The 18,050-nt window shown below is 39.9% G+C and overlaps 1 long non-coding RNA gene across 1 annotated transcript; it reads right to left on the reverse strand.

Moving 5' to 3' along the window:
- Window positions 1–10,402: 10,402 nt before the first annotated feature.
- Window positions 10,403–12,522, reverse strand: LOC145639158 (uncharacterized). The gene is made up of 3 exons (XR_014114842.1): window positions 12,229–12,522; window positions 11,440–11,500; window positions 10,403–11,347 (listed from the first exon to the last, which is right to left on the reverse strand). It is a non-coding gene; the product is annotated as an uncharacterized LOC145639158 (long non-coding RNA).
- Between the last annotated feature and the right edge of the window lie 5,528 nt (window positions 12,523–18,050).

Below are 18,050 nucleotides of genomic sequence, written 5' to 3' on the forward strand. Positions count from 1 at the left end.
AAGATAATATTTTATATTTAATTAATTTAAACTTAAAAATATCATTTGCTAATTTTGCTTGCATGACATTTGAACTAATTAATTTTTTAAAAAATTAATAATCTCTTATTTAATTGACAACAATTAAAATTTGTAATTCTACATGGCGCGCTAAAAAAATTAAATCGTTCTCAAAATCCTCGGAAAAAAACTCCCATAGATTAGATTTGTTAAAAAAAATAAAATATTATACGAAAATTTAAATACGATAAAGAAATATAGTCGCAAGACAACTCACAAGGAATATCAACTTGACTATTCACCCAACTACAATAGTTGGGTAGCCATTATATTTCAAAGCCATGATTATCTCAAAACTTGACTATTCAAGTATTAGACAACCGTGTAAAATTGTGGTGGTTATTAACTTGACTATTCAACATGGGATAGTTTTGGAGGAAATATAGAAGGTGTTTGGAAATTGACTTTTTGCCTAGTTTTTCACTTTTTATTCTGATCAAAGAGTCAAAAAAAATATGATTGATTATCAACTTGATGTAATTTTTTCCCATGTATTAATACATCCGCCCCATTCCCGTTTGCTCTAAAAAAAAGGGTTGACTTTTCCGTCAAAAACTAAAAGATAATATGCATTTTTTATATTGACTTTTAGCTGGATAAATTAATCCAGTTTTTCACTACTAAACAACTATTAGCCGCAATAATTATGTGATATTAACAACCAAGTTATAAAGATAATTCAAACAACCAATACTTCAAGATGATCAAACAATCAAGGGCGGATCCAAAAATTTTTTATAGCCCGGACCGAAGTTATAAAGCATTTCAAATAATAAAGCCATAAAGAGATATGAGTTTAAGAAACCCACACTAAAAAAAATTGTGCAAACAAGAGGAATTGAACCCTTGATCTTCCAAATCTATGGTACAAGTTAACCAACTAAGCCTACTAAAAACTTGAATATTTGTACAAGTTTTTTTATTTGTATAATGCCAAAATCTGGGAATTGTGGGGGGGGGGGGGAGGGCAAGGCCCGGGTAGGCCACCCCTTGGATCCGTCTATGCAAACAATGATGTAGAATAATGATGATACATCTTGCTTCTCTAAGAACTTTCAATCTTTAGTAGTTTAATTGCTATTTTTAGATTTTACTTACTAGTTTTAGATTTTACTTACTAGTTTTTATTTTCATCTGAGGGTCTGTTCAGATTTACTTATTTTCAGTTCAGTTCAGTTCAGCTCCAATCAGTTCAGTTCAGTTCAGCTAGTTCAGTTCTAATCAGTTCAGTTCAGTTCATCTCTTAATTTCCCTCTCTCATAAAATATTCATTTCAGCTTAGTTCAGTTCAGTTCAGTTCATTTCAGTTCCAATCAGTTTAGTTCAGTTCAGCTCCAATCAGTTCAGTTCAGCTCAGTTTAGTAAATATGAACATGCCTTGAATGGGTACGATTTTCTTGTTTTAAGTTATTGTGATTTATGAAAACCATGAGAGAAAGTGAGGGAGGGAAAAGCCAAAAACCCCTTTCTTCCTTAAACCCTAAACCCCCTGAACCACCACCCCCGCCACCGCCTCTACACCCCCCTACTCCTACCCATTCGTTCTTACAAGCTCAAGAAACCCCATCTTTTAGCCAAGCTGTCTCTAATCCTACCCATAAATCTAACCCAATCCCCCAATGCCTTCTCCAGTTTGTTTGCTCTGTTTCCCCCCCGGCTGACTTCAACCCGGCGGCGGAGATTTTCATACCCATCTCCCCGTCTGAAGCTCCGCCCCTTTTATCTCCTTGGGTTATTTCCCTTATAGTGAAAGTGGTAGGGAAGTCATTCTCTGCAGAATACCTTTTTGAGAAACTAAACCTTATTTGGAAACCCACGGGAACCCTAAGCTTCTCAGCCTTGGGGAAGGGCTTCTATAATGTGGCGCCTGTTTCGGGGGTTTTTGTCCCTCGGGAGAGTTACAACACTGAAACTGGATTCAACTGAGGATGCCTGTACCTGCAAAGCAAACGGACCGCCGGATGGTCGGTGGTCCGCCTCCGAAGATTAAGTCAATAAACGTTCGGAAATAAAACGTGTAGAAGTAAATTTATCTGCTTGGATTCCAAGCTCAGGTAAAGTGTTGTGTGTTCCTTGAAAACGACTGCTCTGTGGTAAGTGACGTATTGTCTCGTATAGCGTGTCAAAAATTCTCTCTCTCCGTCATAAATGACATAATGTCCCTATTTATAGGGTCTTTTTGAAAAGTGTGCCTTCCTAGGATCTGGAGACCTAGGAATTAGGTCACGCCGTTTTGCGGCGCCTCGGGATTTGGGCCTTAGAAGGCTGCCATCCCAGGGCCAATGCCTGAGTGACACGTGTCACTGTGCCCAAAAGGATTTTGAAGCACTTTTTGTGTGACACGTGTCGCCACCTGAATGGTCCCTGCTGGACCTTCAGGCCACGCAGAATGGAGAAAAGTCCACCCTCCACGTGTCATCATTCCATAGGTCCAAGTGTCACCTATACGGAGGACACGTGGCGCTTTCTGATTGGGCCACCTGGCCGGGTATAAAATACCCAAATCATTTGCCCCTCACAGGGGTCACGTGCATTGCACATGACTCCTGTGACAGGTGTCAGTATCTGAGTGGTCAAATTCAAAAATTACTAGAGGGAAAAAATTAGGGTTTTACCCCCTATAAATAGTAAGGTTTGACCCCCTCTTGGATTCACACCTTGGCGAATCTCTGGAGAATCTTGGACTTTTTGACTTTAAGAATCTCAAAATTCCCTAAGCGCTTTTCAAGCATCCGACACTCGGCCAACAGTCCGACCGTTCTTTAGTCAACCAGGCGTCTTTTTCCCTTCTTCTAAAGGTAACGCCTGTATTTTCTTTTTACTATTCATTTTTTCTTTGTTTTTGAAAAGATGGCTCCCCAATTGCATGCGACACGGCGTAGGATAGTGATCAGCCGGTCACCGGGGACGGCTGAATCTAGAACTAGCAGTGCCGAATGCTTGGCCAAAGACCCTACTTTGCGAACTTCTCCGAATCCGACCGTTTCCGTGTCTGTGCAAGACACTATGGCCAGGACCAAAAGAACAGCAAGGAAGAGTAGCTCCGATGGAGTTTTTTACCATTCGGACGGGTCGACTGTTTATTCAGACGGCTCAATAAGAGTGCCTCGAAGTGAGCTGTCGGAACACCCTGATAGCCCTTCCTATCTTCCTCCAACCCCCACCTATTACCATTCTCCCACATCTAGTGGAACTCCCAGTGATGGAATCCTGGGGGAGGCGGATGAAGAATATCAACCCGGGCCTTCTGGACAGGCGCCGGAAGAGAGTCTAGGGGAGGACCCCGCTGGCACCAGTCGGCGGTCCCCTAGCTCTGATGAGAGCTCTGATGACGAGTCGGCCTCGTCATCTTCTTCAGAGAATGCCTCCGTAAATTCAGAGGAGGCTAGATCAAACATAGATTCTTCCAGAGAGTCCCTGGCAGTGGATAGGGGGGAAAGCTAGGCCGAGCCGAGTGCTTCCAGGCGCTTGGAGAGAGCCCCCTACTATCAGCATGTTCCGCCAGGCAGGCGGAGCGCCATGGCATCCGACCTTGGCAATTTTAGGCGCAAGGTCGTCCTAGGCTATGGCTAAACTTTGTCGGTCCCTAACGAGGGCGACACCATAACCTGGTCGAGCCTGGCAGCTATCAAGACAAAGCATTCGGCTGCTATGAAGCGGCCTTCCAGGTTGGCCTCCGCTTCCCTCTCCATCCGAGCGTGGAGAGGATCTTGGACGGATACCAACTGGGTATCTGGCAACTTGTACCCAACTTCTGGATCAATATTCTGGGGTACGTTGCCGCCTGTGAGATGCTGCAGGTGGAGGCGAGCTTTGAAGCGTTCGCCCACATGCACTATCTGAGCAGGGTGCCTGCTAGGGGTGGTGAAGGCTGGTACATCTTGACCACTTGCAAGGGGTACATGATGGCTGTTGGCAAATAGAACAAGTGGAAAGACTGGAGGACTAAGTTTTACATAGTCAAGTCTACCGACAGCCGCCTGAACCAAAAGTATTACAGGTGGAATAAGGATCCACCTCTCCTAGCAGGCAGGAGCGCATTGCCGCCTATTCCCAGGCGGGCAAAGGAGGAGATCATGGACGCGGGGTTGTTTACCGTGTCCGTGTGGACGAATGATGAGGGGGACAAGGAGGTCACCCCTCAATGCTATCTCCCTTTGTACAAGTGGTTTGAAGAAGGGACATTCTTAGCCGCCTGGGGGCTAAGTTTTGAGATGCCGAGAGGTAGTCGGCCGTCTGTTTTATATGCAATTTACTTTTGCTTTTCAGTACTTGTTTAATGATGCTAATCACTTGTTCATTTTTGCAGACAAAGCAATGGGAAAGCTTCCGGCCACAAGGAAGCCGGCTGTATCTGCTGCTCGATACAGGTCGAATGTCCTAAACAGGGTAGAAGTAACCACTCACACCAAAGTGGACGAGCAGAAAACAGGCGGCACCTCCAAGGTAGAAAATTGTTATACTTTCATTTCTGACCAATATTAAATTTGCCCGAATGATTTCTAACTTGCGTTTATCTTGTGTTGATGTAGGGTGCGCCTTCCAAATCTCCTTCAAAACCATCCGACCCTAAAATCCAAAAGACTAGGGCGGGTGATGTGAGCGCATCCGGCAAGGGCGGCCGGAAGCACATTGCTCATAGGCCCAAGAAGGGCCCAGACGCCTCTACTCTCAAAGCTGAAAAGGAGATCAGCAAACCGGATGCCCAGAGGGCATCGAAGGGTGGCTTTAAGCAACCCACCACTGCCGTCGGCTCAGCAGGAGAGAAGAGGAGCCTGGGGAGAGAAGAGGAACAGAAGGACGACGGTAAAATCCATTCGCCTCTATTGTTCTTCCATTTAGATGTACTTGAGTTATGTTTCTAACTTTCTCTCCTTCTCAGTTCCTGTGTAGAGGCCGACTGTAGTCCAGATGGCTAAGTCCATGCTAAGGGCGGTTGATCCTGACGACAAGGCGTCTGTCAGAGGAGTCGGCACCCTTGAATTGGATGGCATCTTGGGGAACCTCTGCGAGGTATGAGTCTTAGCTCAAGCAAATTTTTTTTTTTTTTTTTTTTCTGGTTTTAACCATTCGGCTCTTTTGCAGGCCATGCTGCGCGTCCAAGGGCTCAGGCAACCCCTCAAGGAGAAATCCAAAGAGGTAATAGTCGCTAAAGCTCGGGCCGAGTCCGCCTTGGATCGAGCTCAATTTGATATTGCTCAGAATGAGTATCTGACGCTTGATATGATGTATTCGCAGGCGGAAGCCAATATGCAGGTGAAGAAGGACCTGGACTCGGCCCGCCTGCGCATCACTTCCCTTAAGAAAGAGATTACAACTCTTAAGGAAAAGCTCGAGCCTCTTCAAGATGCCAAAGAAGAGGTCGAGATAGTCAAGCAGAAGGTGGGCCGCCTGGAGCAGCGCCTCAGCAACCAGGAGCATCAGCTGAAGTCCAAGTTTGAGTCCGTGGCTGATTAAGAGAGAGAGGCTCTTGTTAAGCAAATGATGAGCGATTATGAAGCCATCATGCGGGACACTTGGGCGGTTGTACAGCCGGACTCGGACTATCAAATTTGGAAATCCAAATTTGACGAAGCCAGCAAAGCATTCGACGCTCGCTTTATTGAAGAGGCTGAGAATGCTGAGGCCGAGGAAAGTTCTGGGTCCGACTCTTCTGGGGAGTCGTCCTCTGGTGGCGAGGAGGAGGATCAGGCGGAGGAGTAAGAGAAAAAGGATGAAGAGCAGCCGAAGGACGACAGGCCGGCTGCCACTGAAGAAGCTCTCCCCTGATCACTTAAGCTTTTATGCTTTTCTGCGGCCGAATGGCCATGTTCTTTTCTTTTCCGGCCTGCGTGCCGAGTATTTGTATCTTTACCGACCAAGGGGTCGGGTAATTTGACAATCTTTCTGGCTTTGCCAGATAACAATCTTAACCAATCGTCTGGTGACGATTGGTCTTTTTAATTTGAATCATTCGGCCATTTGGCTGAAGTTATCCAAATTGTTGTCCTTTGCATTTTTAATTTTTCATTGCATGTTTTTGGCTAAGTATTATAACCTGTTTACCATGCGAATGTTCTTGCCCCTGGACGGATGTCGAGTGGTTTTGGTTTATTGGATTGATTGACTTAGAAATTTTTGATACTTAGAAGAGTATGCATGGTTTCTAAGTCAATCAATCACTATGGTGATTGCCCCAAACCACTCGGCAGACGTCCATCCAGAATTGGCAAACATAAGTGTTCATTCGGCCATTGGCTCGAATTAACTCAAATTTCCAACTTAGCTAATTTGCTAAGGGTAAACCTCCGCCTGTTCTGCCACATAAGCAAAAACAAGCGCCTCCGGTTATCTGACTCATGCTGAAGCAGACGGCCTTACTCATGTTGGAGCAGACAAATTTATAGAAAACAGATAACCATCCGGCCATTAGCCTCATGTCTTTTTAAGACGATTTGTATAGCCACTAAGTTTTTAGCTTAGTTTATTATCCGGCCATTGGTCTCTTTGAGATAAAATGCTAAGTTTGTAACTTAACTAATTTTCTTTTAAAAATAATTGTCCGCCTGTCTTGCCCCATAGGCAAGGATCAGGCGTCATCCGGCCAATAGCCTCAATAAGTGCTAAGTAGTTAACTTAACTTGTATATTAATCAAATATTCCGCCTGTTTTGCCCCTGATCAATAACAGGCGCATCCGGCTTTATGCCTCGCTTAGCCTCTACTTATGAAACAGTGACCATTTCTGAACTGCGCTAGAACAGACAGAAAATTCAGGTCTTTTAGATTTCACTTTCGATTAAAACATATGACTGCGAATGCTGCCTTAGCATCCGGTAGGGCCGCTTGATATATTCGTAGAGCAATGTGCCATCCAAATGGGAGATGCTTCTCCTCGACGAATTCGCCCAAATGGACGTCGACGGTTATCTGACTCATGTTGGAGCAGACGGTCATGCTCATGTTGGAGCAGACTGTGACCATTCGGTCTCTTTTTGTTTATTATCATCCGGCCATGGGCCTCATCATGATTTTATCTGGCCTTAAGCCTCTTTAATGATTAAGTAAATATTCATCAAGTGTTAGTGTAAACTTGATGAATTTAGTAGGAACGACTGTTCTAAAACAATCGGCTCCTTCAGAGGGATTGGGGCGTCTGCTGTTGGGACAGACACTTTCCAAATATATTGGCCGTCTGTATTTGGTACAGGCGACACTTAAAAAACTTAAATAAAAAGATAATTTGGGAAATGAGGCATATTCTCATTAACAAAACTTGAGATTACCAAATTGAGGTCTTTACATTCGTGCTTAGAAGTAGTACTTTTTCAAGTTGTCTACATTCCAAGTTCTGGGCAGCTGCCTGCCATCTGGTTCTTCCAGGCGGTAGGTGTCGTCTCTTACCTCCTCATAAATTCGGTAGGGGCCTTCCCAATTTGGGGTTAGCTTTCCCTGTTCATTCGCCCTACCGACTGCCTCCATTTTCCGTAGCACAAAGTCCCCCACTTTAAGAGGACGCTTGTGTACTCTTTTGTTGTAAGCCCGAGTCATTCTCAGACGGTATATTGATAAGTGACTTTTATGTCACTTTTAGGGTGTTTATTGAGTCGTATTCCGGCTTATTTTCCAATAATTTCACCTTTTATATCATTTATTTCTATTATTTTATTATTCTCATCTTTTATCTTTATTTTGAGTATTTTTGTAATTTTCTATAGTTTTTAGTTTATTTTCGTGTTTTATTTTATTTTTCTTTCTTTTAATGTTTGTAGTTTAAGTCGTTAGTTTTTATTTTTAATAATTTCTCTTTTTATCTCGTTTTCTTATTTATTTTAGTTTCGTATTTTATTTTATTTTATTTTATTTCATTTAATTTTATTATTTCTTTAGTTTTAGCATTTTATTTTATTTTATTTTATTTTATTTTACTTTATTTATCTTATTTTATTTTACTTTATTTTTCTTTATTTTATTTATTTTATTTTATTTTCCTATTCACCCGGGTTTCAAGGTCATGTTTGAGTTCAAAGTCCAAGGTTCGAGGCATAATGCACAAGCCAACCTACTGCTGCCGATCTGCACTGCGCCGATCCATCCTTGGCACTTACACTTATACCATATCGATCACCAAAAAAGAGGTTGACTACTTGACAACAATTGTTGAAGCCATGACATTGATCCGTCGTCATATCTGCTGTTGATGTCGGATTTGATTCCTGATGATCAGTAGCACATATTGAGGTGCATCCTCCCATCAATTCCTCCATCACTTCCTCTCCATAATAATTATAGCTATAGAATAAGGCATATCCATGGCACCCGACTGATGTGAAAACATTCGAATCTGCAAATGAAAAGCCATGGCTAATAGACGTAATGATACCAGGACTGCTCCAATGTATCTCAGTACCATTACACGCAGTGACTGATGGTAGCTTAACTACTATTGTTTCACTTGAGTTTCGCACCTCGACAATCTCGAGGTCGAGTTTCTTTAGATATGGTATTGATTGGTTTGAGGAGGATTTATTACAAGAGACGGCAAACTCGGGGTGGGAGAAACAGTGGTTTGGGCCAATACCAAATGGGTATGGGATTACTATGTTTCCACAGTGGTGTATGCAATCTAGCTCAGATGGTCTACATAAACAAGATGATATCAATACTAGGATAACAAATAGTGGGTAGGAGTTCAGAATTTTCATTTTGCTTGCTGCTCGTTGCTCGTTGCATTCCAAGGCTTTAGTGTTGGTTTAATAATACTACTCTTTTTTTTTTTTTTTTAAATGTAATAATACTATTCCCTTCGTTACTTAATGTTATTTCCTATTTTGATTGTACACGTTCATTCATTATTGCTTATCTTTAATCACAAATATCCTTTCTTCTTACAAAAAAAAAAGAAGTTATAATTATCTTTATCTATTATTTATATAAAAAATTAAAAAATTTAAAAACAAAAAAAAACCTAACAATTGAGTATCAATAATGTATTCAATAAGACAAATCAAATATGATTACAATAACAACTTTTCGCCTCTCCTCCTTTTTCCTCCTTTCTCTCTCCAAAACCCTAGCCTCCATTGTTGAATTTTAAAGGGTTTTTCAACCTCCTTTGAAAGACAAGGGTTTTTCAACCTCCTTTGAAAGACAGGGGTTTTTCGACCTCCTTTGAAAGACAAGGTTTATTTCCTCTTTTCGAGGGAGAAATTTCTTAGTTTTGAATCCATGGTAGCAGATCTTATGGATTGCTGTGAAATTATTTCGTTGGTAAGTAAGTTATCAAGTTTTCGAATACGAATAGATGAATCAGAAGCAAAACTTCCTCACGGCTACAAAGGATCGTTAGATTGTCTCTCTAACAAGGCTGTAATTTTTAGCGATATAAGCGGGAGATGTTCCGCAGTGCAAGATCTACTCGACGATGGTAGTTTTTATGAAGGAAAATTCTATTTGATTCAATATCTTATGTATTTGTTATCGTCGAAACTCTATTGTAGATGTCGTCTGACTTTTAATTAATTAAATATTTTTGCTATTAAAAAAAAATGATTATAATAAATCTTTTGTGAGGCTACATTCTTTATTTCATTTTAGAGCTAGTTTAACTTGTAATTTCGGATAAACTAAGGGTCTGCTCATTTCAGCTTAATTTCATTTCAGTTTATTTCATTTCAATTTCTAATTTCCTTCTCTCATAAATTCAATTCGGTAGATGTGAACAGGCTCTAAATACCAATGACGATTAAAGTTAACTAAAAGGACTAAAATTAAACTAAGCTACTAACTGCTTAATTGACATTGTTTTTTTTTTTTTTTTAGTTTTCTGATTTTTTATAAAACTAAAAACCAAAATAAAAAACTGAAAATTATCATGATTTTAATAAGTTAACAATAAAAAACTGAAAATTATCATGATTTTAATAATTTTGAACAATTTTTGATTTATTATATGACATGTTTTATATGATTTTGAAAATATATATATATATATATATATATATATATATATATATATATATATATATATATATATATATATATATATATATATATATATATATATATATATATATATACGGGGTGGTTCCGCTGAAAACCGGGCTTATGCTGAAAACAAGGCTTATGCTGAAAACAACAAATCTCAACCATTCATTATTAGCATAAAAGATCAGACGGCTTAAAAGCCCTAAAATCTTTCCAACCTTACATATAATCAATTCAATCGTTTTAGACATACTTAAATAAGGTAACTTTATTTAAATTGAAGACATTTAAATAGAGTAACTATATATAAAAATAACGTAACTATATATAAAAATAACGTAACTATATCAATTTTGACGATATTTACACAAAGGTCATTATATACAAAAATAAGGTAATTATATCAATTTTGACAATATTTACATAAAGGTCACTATGTACATAAATAAGATAACTATATCTACTTTGAGTTTTTGACACCATTTACATAAAGGTCACTTTATATAAAAATAAGGTAACTACATCAATTTTGACAACATTTACGTAAAGGTTGCTATATACAAAAATAAGGTGACTAAAACAAATTTTACAACATTTCCATCATGCTAAGGTCATTACATACAAAAATAAGGTAACTATAAATAAACTTCGGATAATTATATCAATTTGACATCATTTACCATAGGTCACTATATACAAAATTAAGCTAACTTTATCAAGTTATAACAATTTTGACGACATTTATACAAACAAGGTTATAATATCAATTTTGTTGAAGCTTGCACATAGATCACTATATTTAAAAATAAGGTAACTATATCAGTTTTTACGATATTTACACAAAGGTCACTATTTTATATAAAAATAAGGTAACTACTCGTATATTAATTGTGTCTATATGCAAATTATTTTTTTTTATGGTGGGTAAAAATAGAAAACGCAGAGACAATCTACCCATACTTCCTGCATTTAACTGCTAGAAAGTGGGCTTGTTGGACTGTATTCCTGCTAGCTTTGACACAAGCTATAAAATCTCTAGAACTTGCTGCGTCTTTTATGTCTATGATGACTTGTTTGAGCTCTTCCTCCGCCTTGGTTTGAATTTGTAGGGCTTGTATCACTATATCAGAGTCTAATTTGATCACCAGATTGATGAAATCTGCAGGAGTTTCTTTGATCGCTTTAAGTATCGCCAATCCTTCGGCGTGATTTGGAGTTAATGCGAAAATTCTTGGGACACCTTGAAACTGTTGGGATTGTTCTTGTTCCGCTACCCATGCCACAGCTGCCCTCCATGCCTTCTTCTTGTTGTTTTCCTGACACTAATGTAATATAATCCAATACATTAACAATGTATAATTCCAAAAATTGAATATTAAGGTATAATAATCCAAAAATCAAACATTCATCATACCTCCTATGTCTTGCAAATTAACTCATGTTGAGCTTCGAAGGCCTCTCCTTTTTAACATAATCTAATCCAAATTGAATAAAAATGAACAAAAAGTGAGAACATCATTCGGAATTATTACGAATAAAAAATATACAATGATCAAGCCATAGTACAATTGTTGAGCAAAACCATGAAAATTTATGAGTATGACGACGAAACGAACAACATATAACAAGGCAAGGCTTCTAATGGAGCTCCTGCCATTAATACTAAACATGTACTCCTATGATTAAGAAAATAAAAACAAGCAGACCTTGATTTTCTAATTTACTCAAACCTAATTTACTAAGATTAAGACTAGAAGATTGATAATGTAACTGCGAGACAAGTAACATTTTCGAAGCGACGAAGAAGATTAATTATGAAAGCTGATGAACTAATCAACACAAAAATCATGTTACGAAAAGGTGAAGCACAACAATTAGAGCAGAGTTTCGAGCAAAAATTACACTTAAAAACCTAATTAACTAAAATCAAGCAGAAGTAAACAAAATTCGTTCAAAACTACTCCTACGAAAACGAAACTTCAGTCGAAACTCAAAAATTTAAATCAAATCGAAAAAATCAATAACAAAAACATGCAAAATTACAAAATTAAGCAAAAATCATAAACGAAAAACACAATGGACATTAAATTTCCTCAATATGCTTGAAATTAAGGTAAACAAAATTTCAGAAAGCAAACAATATTTCAGAAACCTAAGTACCTCAAATCAAGCAAAAATAGCGAAATTAACACAAATAACTCACTTGATAATTGATCGTAGAGCTGAGAAATTGTTGAAAATCAAAGTATTTGAAGCTGGATTTGGAAAAGTAGCATGAAATTGGCAAAAATTAGGAGAGAGAAAGTAGGATAGAAAAAATAGAAGAGGAAGAAAATAACGTGCAAATGAAAGAGGAGATAGAAACTGTAGAAATTTTGAGTGAAATTTGGGAAAAACTCACAACCGTGAGATTTGACGGGCCATAATCTACGGTCTTAATTGTCCGTTTTCAGTTTTCAGCTATAGGCTTGTTTTCACATGATCCACACTATATATATATATATATATATATATATATATATATATATATATATATAAGTTTGGAATTTCAATTTATGAGAATTTCAACTTCCAAAAAACATAAGAATTTATTTACCCTCCCCACCCTTGATCATTCACAATTTCTAGGATTTACAAATTCCTAAATGACAACCAAACAAATTTATTTAAATCCTAGGAATTTCTATTAAAAAAAAATATAATTATTGTTCATAAATTAGAAATTTCCATGGAAATTTCTTAGTTATTTGAACGAGACTTGAATCAATCAACTAGTAAGCGCCGTGTATGACTAAATGACTTCTTTTACTTACTTATCTAATGACTTTATTGACTTGATTTGATGCGATTCAGCTAGATAGTTCATCTTATCTTACAAATTGCAATGTGTATGGACGACATGGCGTGACCAAGTCTTCTGTGGGCTGCGAATAATGAACACGAATTACTACTGTTAAACAGACCACAAATTATAATATTTTTTTTTTGACACAAATTATAATTAACTAAAGAAAGCCCGTGCATCTGTTTGAATTTTTCAATTTTTTTTTTTTTTTTTTTTTTTTTTTTGTATTTATGTGCTAAATTTTGTTACAAAAGATAATATTTTATATTTAATTAATTTAAACTTAAAAATATCATTTGCTAATTTTGCTTGCATGACATTTGAACTAATTAATTTTTTAAAAAATTAATAATCTCTTATTTAATTGACAACAATTAAAATTTGTAATTCTACATGGCGCGCTAAAAAAATTAAATCGTTCTCAAAATCCTCGGAAAAAAACTCCCATAGATTAGATTTGTTAAAAAAAATAAAATATTATACGAAAATTTAAATACGATAAAGAAATATAGTCGCAAGACAACTCACAAGGAATATCAACTTGACTATTCACCCAACTACAATAGTTGGGTAGCCATTATATTTCAAAGCCATGATTATCTCAAAACTTGACTATTCAAGTATTAGACAACCGTGTAAAATTGTGGTGGTTATTAACTTGACTATTCAACATGGGATAGTTTTGGAGGAAATATAGAAGGTGTTTGGAAATTGACTTTTTGCCTAGTTTTTCACTTTTTATTCTGATCAAAGAGTCAAAAAAAATATGATTGATTATCAACTTGATGTAATTTTTTCCCATGTATTAATACATCCGCCCCATTCCCGTTTGCTCTAAAAAAAAGGGTTGACTTTTCCGTCAAAAACTAAAAGATAATATGCATTTTTTATATTGACTTTTAGCTGGATAAATTAATCCAGTTTTTCACTACTAAACAACTATTAGCCGCAATAATTATGTGATATTAACAACCAAGTTATAAAGATAATTCAAACAACCAATACTTCAAGATGATCAAACAATCAAGGGCGGATCCAAAAATTTTTTATAGCCCGGACCGAAGTTATAAAGCATTTCAAATAATAAAGCCATAAAGAGATATGAGTTTAAGAAACCCACACTAAAAAAAATTGTGCAAACAAGAGGAATTGAACCCTTGATCTTCCAAATCTATGGTACAAGTTAACCAACTAAGCCTACTAAAAACTTGAATATTTGTACAAGTTTTTTTATTTGTATAATGCCAAAATCTGGGAATTGTGGGGGGGGGGGGGGAGGGCAAGGCCCGGGTAGGCCACCCCTTGGATCCGTCTATGCAAACAATGATGTAGAATAATGATGATACATCTTGCTTCTCAAAGAACTTTCAATCTTTAGTAGTTTAATTGCTATTTTTAGATTTTACTTACTAGTTTTAGATTTTACTTACTAGTTTTTATTTTCATCTGAGGGTCTGTTCAGATTTACTTATTTTCAGTTCAGTTCAGTTCAGCTCCAATCAGTTCAGTTCAGTTCAGCTTGTTCAGTTCTAATCAGTTCAGTTCAGTTCATCTCTTAATTTCCCTCTCTCATAAAATATTCATTTCAGCTTAGTTCAGTTCAGTTCAGTTCATTTCAGTTCCAATCAGTTTAGTTCAGTTCAGCTCCAATCAGTTCAGTTCAGCTCAGTTCAGTAAATATGAACATGCCTTGAATGGGTACGATTTTCTTGTTTTAAGTTATTGTGATTTATGAAAACCATGAGAGAAAGTGAGGGAGGGAAAAGCCAAAAACCCCTTTCTTCCTTAAACCCTAAACCCCCTGAACCACCACCCCCGCCACCGCCTCTACACCCCCCTACTCCTACCCATTCGTTCTTACAAGCTCAAGAAACCCCATCTTTTAGCCAAGCTGTCTCTAATCCTACCCATAAATCTAACCCAATCCCCCAATGCCTTCTCCAGTTTGTTTGCTCTGTTTCCCCCCCCGGCTGACTTCAACCCGGCGGCGGAGATTTTCATACCCATCTCCCCGTCTGAAGCTCCGCCCCTTTTATCTCCTTGGGTTATTTCCCTTATAGTGAAAGTGGTAGGGAAGTCATTCTCTGCAGAATACCTTTTTGAGAAACTAAACCTTATTTGGAAACCCACGGGAACCCTAAGCTTCTCAGCCTTGGGGAAGGGCTTCTATAATGTGGCGCCTGTTTCGGGAATTTTTGTCCCTCGGGAGAGTTACAACACTGAAACTGGATTCAACTGAGGATGCCTGTACCTGCAAAGCAAACGGACCGCCGGATGGTCGGTGGTCCGCCTCCGAAGATTAAGTCAATAAACGTTCGGAAATAAAACGTGCAGAAGTAAATTTATCTGCTTGGATTCCAAGCTCAGGTAAAGTGTTGTGTGTTCCTTGAAAACGACTGCTCTGTGGTAAGTGACGTATTGTCTCGTATAGCGTGTCAAAAATTCTCTCTCTCCGTCATAAATGACATAATGTCCCTATTTATAGGGTCTTTTTGAAAAGTGTGCCTTCCTAGGATCTGGAGACCTAGGAATTAGGTCACGCCGTTTTGCGGCGCCTCGGGATTTGGGCCTTAGAAGGCTGCCATCCCAGGGCCAATGCCTGAGTGACACGTGTCACTGTGCCCAAAAGGATTTTGAAGCACTTTTTGTGTGACACGTGTCGCCACCTGAATGGTCCCTGCTGGACCTTCAGGCCACGCAGAATGGAGAAGAGTCCACCCTCCACGTGTCATCATTCCATAGGTCCAAGTGTCACCTATACGGAGGACACGTGGCGCTTTCTGATTGGGCCACCTGGCCGGGTATAAAATACCCAAATCATTTGCCCCTCACAGGGGTCACGTGCATTGCACATGACTCCTGTGACAGGTGTCAGTATCTGAGTGGTCAAATTCAAAAATTACTAGAGGGAAAAAATTAGGGTTTTACCCCCCTATAAATAGTAAGGTTTGACCCCCTCTTGGATTCACACCTTGGCGAATCTCTGGAGAATCTTGGACTTTTTGACTTTAAGAATCTCAAAATTCCCTAAGCGCTTTTCAAGCATCCGACACTCGGCCAACAGTCCGACCGTTCTTTAGTCAACCAGGCGTCTTTTTCCCTTCTTCTAAAGGTAACGCCTGTATTTTCTTTTTACTATTCATTTTTTCTTTGTTTTTGAAAAGATGGCTCCCCAATTGCATGCGACACGGCGTAGGATAGTGATCAGCCGGTCACCGGGGACGGCTGAATCTAGAACTAGCAGTGCCGAATGCTTGGCCAAAGACCCTACTTTGCGAACTTCTCCGAATCCGACCGTTTCCGTGTCTGTGCAAGACACTATGGCCAGGACCAAAAGAACAGCAAGGAAGAGTAGCTCCGATGGAGTTTTTTACCATTCGGACGGGTCGACTGTTTATTCAGACGGCTCAATAAGAGTGCCTCGAAGTGAGCTGTCGGAACACCCTGATAGCCTTTCCTATCTTCCTCCAACCCCCACCTATTACCATTCTCCCACATCTAGTGGAACTCCCAGTGATGGAATCCTGGGGGAGGCGGATGAAGAATATCAACCCGGGCCTTCTGGACAGGCGCCGGAAGAGAGTCTAGGGGAGGACCCCGCTGGCACCAGTCGGCGGTCCCCTAGCTCTGATGAGAGCTCTGATGACGAGTCGGCCTCGTCATCTTCTTCAGAGAATGCCTCCGTAAATTCAGAGGAGGCTAGATCAAACATAGATTCTGCCAGAGAGTCCCTGGAAGTGGATAGGGGGGAAAGCTAGGCCGAGCCGAGTGCTTCCAGGCTCTTGGAGAGAGCCCCCTACTATCAGCATGTTCCGCCAGGCAGGCGGAGCGCCATGGCATCCGACCTTGGCAATTTTAGGCGCAAGGTCGTCCTAGGCTATGGCTAAACTTTGTCGGTCCCTAACGAGGGCGACACCATAACCTGGTCGAGCCTGGCAGCTATCAAGACAAAGCATTCGGCTGCTATGAAGCGGCCTTCCAGGTTGGCCTCCGCTTCCCTCTCCATCCGAGCGTGGAGAGGATCTTGGACGGATACCAACTGGGTATCTGGCAACTTGTACCCAACTTCTGGATCAATATTCTGGGGTACGTTGCCGCCTGTGAGATGCTGCAGGTGGAGGCGAGCTTTGAAGCGTTCGCCCACATGCACTATCTGAGCAGGGTGCCTGCTAGGGGTGGTGAAGGCTGGTACATCTTGACCACTTGCAAGGGGTACATGATGGCTGTTGGCAAATAGAACAAGTGGAAAGACTGGAGGACTAAGTTTTACATAGTCAAGTCTACCGACAGCCGCCTGAACCAAAAGTATTACAGGTGGAATAAGGATCCACCTCTCCTAGCAGGCAGGAGCGCATTGCCGCCTATTCCCAGGCGGGCAAAGGAGGAGATCATGGACGCGGGGTTGTTTACCGTGTCCGTGTGGACGAATGATGAGGGGGACAAGGAGGTCACCCCTCAATGCTATCTCCCTTTGTACAAGTGGTTTGAAGAAGGGACATTCTTAGCCGCCTGGGGGCTAAGTTTTGAGATGCCGAGAGGTAGTCGGCCGTCTGTTTTATATGCAATTTACTTTTGCTTTTCAGTACTTGTTTAATGATGCTAATCACTTGTTCATTTTTGCAGACAAAGCAATGGAAAAGCTTCCGGCCACAAGGAAGCCGGCTGTATCTGCTGCTCGATACAGGTCGAATGTCCTAAACAGGGTAGAAGTAACCACTCACACCAAAGTGGACGAGCAGAAAACAGGCGGCACCTCCAAGGTAGAAAATTGTTATACTTTCATTTCTGACCAATATTAAATTTGCCCGAATGATTTCTAACTTGCGTTTATCTTGTGTTGATGTAGGGTGCGCCTTCCAAATCTCCTTCAAAACCATCCGACCCTAAAATCCAAAAGACTAGGGCGGGTGATGTGAGCGCATCCGGCAAGGGCGGCCGGAAGCACATTGCTCATAGGCCCAAGAAGGGCCCAGACGCCTCTACTCTCAAAGCTGAAAAGGAGATCAGCAAACCGGATGCCCAGAGGGCATCGAAGGGTGGCTTTAAGCAACCCACCACTGCCGTCGGCTCAGCAGGAGAGAAGAGGAGCCTGGGGAGAGAAGAGGAACAGAAGGACGACGGTAAAATCCATTCGCCTCTATTGTTCTTCCATTTAGATGTACTTGAGTTATGTTTCTAAC

The sequence above is a fragment of the Chenopodium album genome, chromosome 7, assembly GCF_948465745.1.
Source record: "Chenopodium album chromosome 7, dcCheAlbu1.1, whole genome shotgun sequence".
NCBI lineage: Eukaryota > Viridiplantae > Streptophyta > Magnoliopsida > Caryophyllales > Amaranthaceae > Chenopodium > Chenopodium album.